Here is a 7,619-nt window from a genome sequence, read left to right on the forward strand (position 1 = left end):
GCTTCCCTTTTTATACTATTGGAGAAGTTTTTGGATGTGCATAGGGATTTGCTTCTTAGAAGGTCCCATTCATCTATTTTATCTTCTCCTGGTTGTAGATTTTTCAGGATACTTGAAAGAGTGTTTATGTTGTGGATTAGGACTTCTAGAGTTCTTCCAAGCTTCACTTTAATGACGTTTATATTCCTTGGTTTTAGTCCTAGGTCCATTATCCATGTAGAGTTGGTTTTTGTGTAGGGAGTGATGTGTGGATCTTGCTTGAGTCTTCTGCAGATAGTTTTCCAATTTTTCCAACACCATTTGTTAAAAAGGCTTTTGTTTCCCTACTTGACTGATTTCATCTCCTTGTCAAAAATCAGTTGATCATAGGTAGATGGGCTTATTTCTGGGTTCTCAATTCTATTCCATTGGTCTATGTCTCTGTCAGTGTACCAGTACCATGCTGTCTTAACTACCACGGCAGTGTAGTAGGATTTGAAATCAGGGAGTGAGATGCCTCCTATCTTTTTTATATTTTTAAGGAGTACTTGGCTTATTCGGGGCTTCTCTGCATTCCAAATGAAACTGGTGATTGCCTTTTCCATGTCGTTGAAGAATGGGATTTGTATTTGTATTGGGATTGCATTGAATGTTTAAATTGCCTTTGGTAGTATTGCCATTTTCACAATATTGAGTCTTCCTATCCATGAGCAAGAGATATTCGTCTACTTCTCCAGTTCTCTTTTTGTTTCTTGTAGCAATGTATTGTAATTTTCTTTGAGTAGATCCTTTATGCTTCTGGTTACATTTACTCCCAAGTATTTAATCTTGTGATCTGCTATTATGAAGGGTATTGTTTTTCTTAGCTCCAGCTCTGTATTCTCTTTGTCACGGTAGGGAAATCCAACTGATTTTTGTATGTTGATCTTGTATCCTGCTACTTTGCTGAATTTGTCAACCATGTCCAATAGTCCTCTTGCAGAGTCTTTAGGGTTTTCAAGGTATACTATCATATTATCTGCATAGAGAGATAATTTTACCTCCTCTTTGGCAATTTGGATATCTCTTATTTCTTTCTCTTGTCTTATTGCTATCACTAAAACTTCCAATACAATATTGAATAAAAGAAATGGTGAGAGTGGGCACCCTTGCTTAGTTCCTGTTCTCAAGGTGAATGCCTTTAACCTCTCTCCATTGAGAACAGTGTTGGCTCTTGGGTTTGTATAATTGAAGAAATTCCCCTCTAACCCTATTTTGTTGAGTATTTTAACCATGAAAGACTGTTGGATTTTGTCAGAGGCCTTTTCTGCATCGGTTGATAGGATAATGTGGTTCTTGTTCTTTGCTTTGTTCATGTGATGAATTATATTAATTGTTTTCCTTATGTTGAACCATCCTTGCATACTTGGTATAAATCCCACTTGGTCATGGTGAATTATTTCTTTGATGTATCATTTAATTCTATTGGTCAGTATTTTATTCAGGATTTTTGCATCTGTGTTCATAAGTGATATTGGCCTATAGTTTTCTATTTTGGTCATATCCTTTCCTGGCTTTGGTATCAAGGATATGTTTGCTTCATAAAATGAATCTAGGAGAATTCCAACTTTCTCTATTTTCTGAAATAGTGTATGTAAAATTGGTGATAGTTCTTCTCTGAATGTTTGATAAAATTCACGTGTAAAACCATCCAGTACAGGGTATTTTTTTGTTGGAAGTTGTGGTATTACCTTTTCAATTTCTTCTTTTATAATGAGTCTGTTCAGATGTTCAATTTCAGTTTGTGTCAGTTTAGGTAGGTTGTGCATTGCTAAGTGTTTGTCCATTTCCTCTAGATTTTCATGTTTGTTTGAGTATAGTTTTTCATAATACTCTAATGTTAGCTTTTTTATTTTAGTTGGTTCTGTTGTGATGTTGTCTGACTCATCTCTTATTTGGATTATTTGTGTCTTCTCCTTCTTTTTTAAGGTTTGCTAATGGTTTGTTGATTTTATGGAACTTTTCAAAGAACCAACTCCTAGTTTTGTTAATAGTTTCAATTGTTTTTCAGTTTTTTATTTCATTTATTTCTGCTCTATTTTTTAATTATTTCATCTTTTTAAGAGGGTGTCGGGTTTTCTTGCTGTTCTTTTTCAATTTGCTAGAGATGTTGGGTTAGAGAGTCAATGGTTGGTTTTTCCTGCCTTTTGATGTGTTTGCTTTTTGCTATAAATTGACCTCTGATTACTGCTTTGGCTGTTTCTAGAGCTTTTGGTAAGTGGTGTTTTAATTGTCATTTGTTTCAAGAAACTTTGTAATTTCATTTTTTATTTCTTCTATCACCCACTCGTGTTCAAGCAAGATGTTGTTCAGCTTCCAAACGTATGGGGTTTTTTGTCCTTTATTTTCTTGTTATTAATTTCTAATTTTGTAGCATTATGGTCTGAAAGGATGCTTTGTATTATTTCTATGTTTTTAAATTTATTGATGCTTGCCTTGTGACCTAGAATGTGATCTATTGGAAAAGAAGGTATACTGTGCTTTTGGTGGGTGCCTTAGTCTATAAATATCTTTGAGGTCAAGTAGGTTTATTGTATGGTTTAATTCTTCAGTATCTCTGTTGAGTTTCTTCCTAGTAGTTCTATCTTTTCTTGAGAGTGGTGTATTGAAGTCTCCAACTACTATAGCAGTGTTATCTATTTTCTTTTTTAGTTTTGTTAATGTTTGTTTTATGTATTTTGCAGGTCTTTCATTTGGAGCATAGATATTTATTATTGCTATGTCCTCTTTTTCTATTGACACTTTCAGTATTATATAGTGACCTTCCTTGTCCTTTGTGATGGTTTTTACATTGCCATTTATTTCATCAGAGATTAATATCGCTACTCCTGCTTTTTTCTGATTGCCATTTGCTTGGTATATTTTTCCCTACCCTTTTATTTTTAGTCTTTATTTATCTTCATTTTTCAGGTGTGTCTCTTATAGACAACATATTGATGGATTTTGATTTCTTATTCAATCTGCTACTCTTTTTCTCTTCAGCAGCGCATTTAAATCATTCACCTTCAGTGTGATTATTGAGATGCAAGGTTTTATTGCTATCATTGTGTTGAGTTCTTTTTGGTGTTGTTGCTACTTACTTTGGTCCATGATGCTTTCTGTGGTATCTCTGTAAGAAGGACATCTCTGAGTCTTTCCTGCAATGCTGGTCTTGTTTTTAGAAACTCTCTTAGGTTCTTTTATTTCTGTGAATATCTTGATCTCTCCTTCATATTTGATGGATAATTTTGCTTGGCACAATATTCTTGGTTGACGGATGTGTTCTTTGGATGTTTGAGATATGTCCTTCCATTCTCTTCTTGCTTGCATGGTTTCAGCTGAGAAATCGTCACTTAATCTTATTTGCTCTCCCATATAGGTTACTCTTTGTTTATCCCTTGCTGCATTCAGGATTCTCTCCTTATCTTTGGTTCTGGCAAATTTAACCATGATATGCCTTGATGTTTGTCTTTTGGGGGTCTATTCTATATGGTGTTTGCTGAGTTTCTTGAATATATATTCTCTCATTCTTCATTATGCCTGGAAAGTTTTCCTCTTGTAATTATTCCACAACTTTTCCGGTGCCTTTACTTGCTTCTTCCTGTTCGGGGATTCCAATGATGTGCATGTTTTTTCTCTTCATGGTGTCCCACATTATTCTAAGGTTTTCTTCTTTTTCCTTCTATTTTGAGTCTGCTTTTTGCTCTAGCAGATCAGTGGTGACAATTCTATCTTCTATTTCACTGCTTCTGTGTTCCCTCTCTTTCTATGCTATGCAACTCATGTTTTTGTTTCTTTTTGTAGGATCCAGACAGGGCTGAACAAACCCCACCCTTTTCTCTTGAGGAAGAAAGTAATCTTCTCAGTCCTTTTTTCGGGGTTCCTAAAGTCCACCTTATTCTTGCTTGTCCACGATTTATGCTTTGTCAGTGGGAGAAAAGTTTGGAATCAAAGAAAGAGGGGAAAAACAATTCCACTTCTCAATAGAAAAAAAATAACTCTTGGTTTAGTTTATTTCTCTGCTACTGCCAAAATCCAGAGTTACGAAAAATCATAGGAAAGCTAAGACTTGGTTTCTCTTTTCTCACCATCTCCTCTCTGAAAAGCACTATTTGCTTGCTGTGTTTTCCTCTCTAAATGCCAACCAGGCCTGAAAGCAAGTGGACCTGGTGGTCACATCGCTCCTCTTCTTCCATTTCTTGGGAACCACACAACTCCACTGACCTAGGAGACAAGACCCAGGTGGTAAAGAAAATGCTGAAGGCAAGCAGTTAGTTAAAGCTGGCCAGCCTGGGGTTGTAGGTCGTGCGGGGTCCGGGGTGGGAGGCCACTCTCTATCATGTTTCGTCTTTTGATTTTTTTAACTGCTGGCCCAAGAGTGTTGAGTGGCATCTAGAAACTTGTAATTGTTAACAACCTCAATCTCTTCTCTATCTATCATGGTGCTTCCATTTGGCCGAGTGGTGAGAATCTTCGTCTTCTTTGATGTTGAGCTTCAATCCATATTGAAGACTATGGTCCTTGACCTTCTGCCACAAGTTCTTCAGGTCCTCCTCAGTTTCAGCAAGCCAAGTTGTGCCATCTGCATAATGTATGTTGTTGATGAATCTTCCTCCAATGCTGATTTTACATTCCTCCTCATTAAGCCCAGCTTCCCAAATGATTTTTTCTGCATATAGATTGAAAACGTATGGAGACAGGATGCATCCCTGACATACTCTTTTTCTGATTTTGAACCATGTAATGTTTTCTTGCTCTGTTCTGAGGACTGCTTCCTGATCTGAGTTTTGGCTTCACATAAGCACAATAAAACATTCTGGGATTCCTGTTCTCCTCAAGGTTAGCCACAGATTGTTGTGCTCTACACAAATGCCTTTGCATAGTCAATAGACCCAGATAGATGTTTCTTTGGTTCTCTTTCCTTTCTGCCAATTCCATCTGACATTGGAAACAATGTCTCTAGTGACACAACCTCTTGTCTGTCAATGTACTATTCCAGTCATTTCTGCATAATCTTCAGCTGGATTTTGCTTGTGTGTGGTATTAGTGATATTGTTTGATAATGTCCACACTCTGTCAGGTCACCTTTTTGTCAGATATTTATCTAGACATACTTTATTTATTATGTAGTACCTCTCTGATCTCCCTTTGATAATTAGAATCAATCACACCAGACAATACAGTAACTGTCTTCTTTGCCTGTTGATACATGGGCATGAGCAGCCCAAATGAGTCAGGTGTCTTTTTTAACTTTCACTTCAAAGGAATAGTTTTTATCTTGGTGGGGTTATTCTTCTCTTTGTAACTGAGGTCTCCAAACTCAGTGAGCATAAGGATGCAAGGACAGGAAGCAAAAATTTTGTGTGTAGGTCACTCTCATTTATAACCATTTGTCCTAGATATATGACTTCATATTTTCATAAAAGCTTCATATTTTCAAAAAATTCAAACTCAGTAGCTGACCATCTAGAGTGCTTTTAGAGGTTGTAAATTTCACAGGAAGATATTGCCTGTCTTTCTCCTGCAGAGTCCCTGGTGGATTCGAATTACCAGAGAGGCACCTCTTTCGGGTTTATAGTGCACTGCCCCATGCACAAAGCTGCTAGAACAACCTCATTTGCAGTGAGTAATCATGAAGTCCCCCACAAGGAGTGAATTGACATTCTTCATTTATCTAGTTGCCTTTTGTAATTTTTTCCTTTTTCTTCCGTTTCTTTTTTTTTTTTTTACTTTTTTTTTATTAATGTAAATGAAAGTTTACAGAGACTTGGGGTTTCCAGTAATTCATTGTTGCACTTTTCTCCCTGATTCCTCCTCTTCTTCTATGTTGTTGTTGTGTACCATAGAGTCAAAACAGAACCACAGCTGACCATCTAGGGGGTGTTTCAGAGGTTAATCAGACTGGAGGAACTTGCCCTACCTTCTCCTGCAGAGCGGCTGGTGGCCTCGAGCTGCGTGCCTTTGGGATTGCAAGCCAGCTTCTTGTCACTAGGCCACCAGAGCTCCCATTACCTTACATTCATCATTCCTTTGGATGTAAATTATGCATGACAAATATATTTCAAGAGCAACCACAGGAAGGAAAGGAAGCATGTATCGCTTAGCCTTCTGGGAGTTGTAGTTTGGGCGACTTTCAAATTGTGTGGCCGACTTTGCACGTGAGGACTACATTTCCCAGGCCTTCTCAAAGTCGCTACTGCTCAGGCTCAGAGTAGTGGGAGTTGGCTCTGCCGTGTCTTTTGTAACCCTTAGCTGATTGTTTTTGTATGTTTCTCGGGACCTGGAATTGAGGGTGGAAAGCATGACTGAAGAACAAGAAATCATGTGTAAACTGGAAAGCATTAAGGAAATCAGGTAAGTGGCGTCTTTCTCCTCCTTCCTCCTCCCCCCCCCCGCCCCCCGTCTGTAATTCCTCGCCGCGGGAGGTGGTTGATTCACCTCTTGGGAATTATCTGTTGGTCTACTTGTGTAGAATTAAATTAAAGGTGAAACGAGGATAGAGACCAGGGAGAGGGAGTGAGTCAAAATTGAGATTGTAGTTGTGAGTGGGAGAGATGGACACCTCTAACCGGATGTGACTGAGAAAATGCAGAAAGAAACTCACCGAGCGGGTTCTAAGCGGTTTTTTTTTCCTCGGGTAGGGATAAGAAAGCACTAAAAGCACCCGTCCCGTGTCTCCACCCTTCTTCATGAGGGCTGGATAGGAGAAAAAGAACGTGATCAGTGAAAGCAAAACACACACTACTCACCAACCCTGGTGCTTGCAGTACCCCTCAAACATAGCCTGTAGGATTCCACCATACTCGCAGGCCCACAGACCTTGGTATCTTTGACTGGACTGCTTCTTAAGACTGGAAAAAGAAACCAACCAACCAAAACCCCTCGATCCTAATGAGCAAGGACTCAAAATCTTGGGGCCAACAAATACCTTTTTTGAGTCCTTGCTCATTAGGATCGAGGGGTTTTGGTTGATTGGTTTCTTTTTCCAGTCTTAAGATCATCTGAGTGCCAAAGCAGTCCAGTCAAAGATGCCAAGGTCTGTGGGCCTGCGAGTATGGTGGAATCCTACAGCCTATGTTTGAGGGGTACTGCAAGCACCAGGGTTGGTGAGTAGTGTGTGTTTTGCTTTCACTGATCACGTTCTTTTTCTCCTATCCAGCCCTCATGAAGAAGGGTGGAGACACGGGACGGGTGCTTTTAGTGCTTTCTTATCCCTACCCGAGGAAAAAAAAACCGCTTAGAACCCGCTCGGTGAGTTTCTTTCTGCATTTTCTCAGTCACATCCGGTTAGAGGTGTCCATCTCTCCCACTCACAACTACAATCTCAATTTTGACTCACTCCCTCTCCCTGGTCTCTATCCTCGTTTCACCTTTAATTTAATTCTACACAAGTAGACCAACAGATAATTCCCAAGAGGTGAATCAACCACCTCCCGCGGCGAGGAATTACAGACGGGGGGCGGGGGGGGGGAGGAGGAAGGAGGAGAAAGACGCCACTTACCTGATTTCCTTAATGCTTTCCAGTTTACACATGATTTCTTGTTCTTCAGTCATGCTTTCCACCCTCAATTCCAGGTCCCGAGAAACATACAAAAACAATCAGCTAAGGGTTACAAAAGACA

General features: G+C 39.1%; 1 pseudogene; it reads right to left on the reverse strand.

Annotated features, from left to right (window-relative positions):
- LOC102865391 overlaps nucleotides 1-7,551 on the reverse strand; it is a 60,800-nt pseudogene extending 53,249 nt beyond the window's left edge.
- Nucleotides 7,552-7,619: the final 68 nt, after the last annotated feature.

This window comes from Elephantulus edwardii, unplaced genomic scaffold, assembly GCF_000299155.1.
Source record: "Elephantulus edwardii isolate Elephantulus edwardi_28Jun2011 unplaced genomic scaffold, EleEdw1.0 scaffold00349, whole genome shotgun sequence".
NCBI lineage: Eukaryota > Metazoa > Chordata > Mammalia > Macroscelidea > Macroscelididae > Elephantulus > Elephantulus edwardii.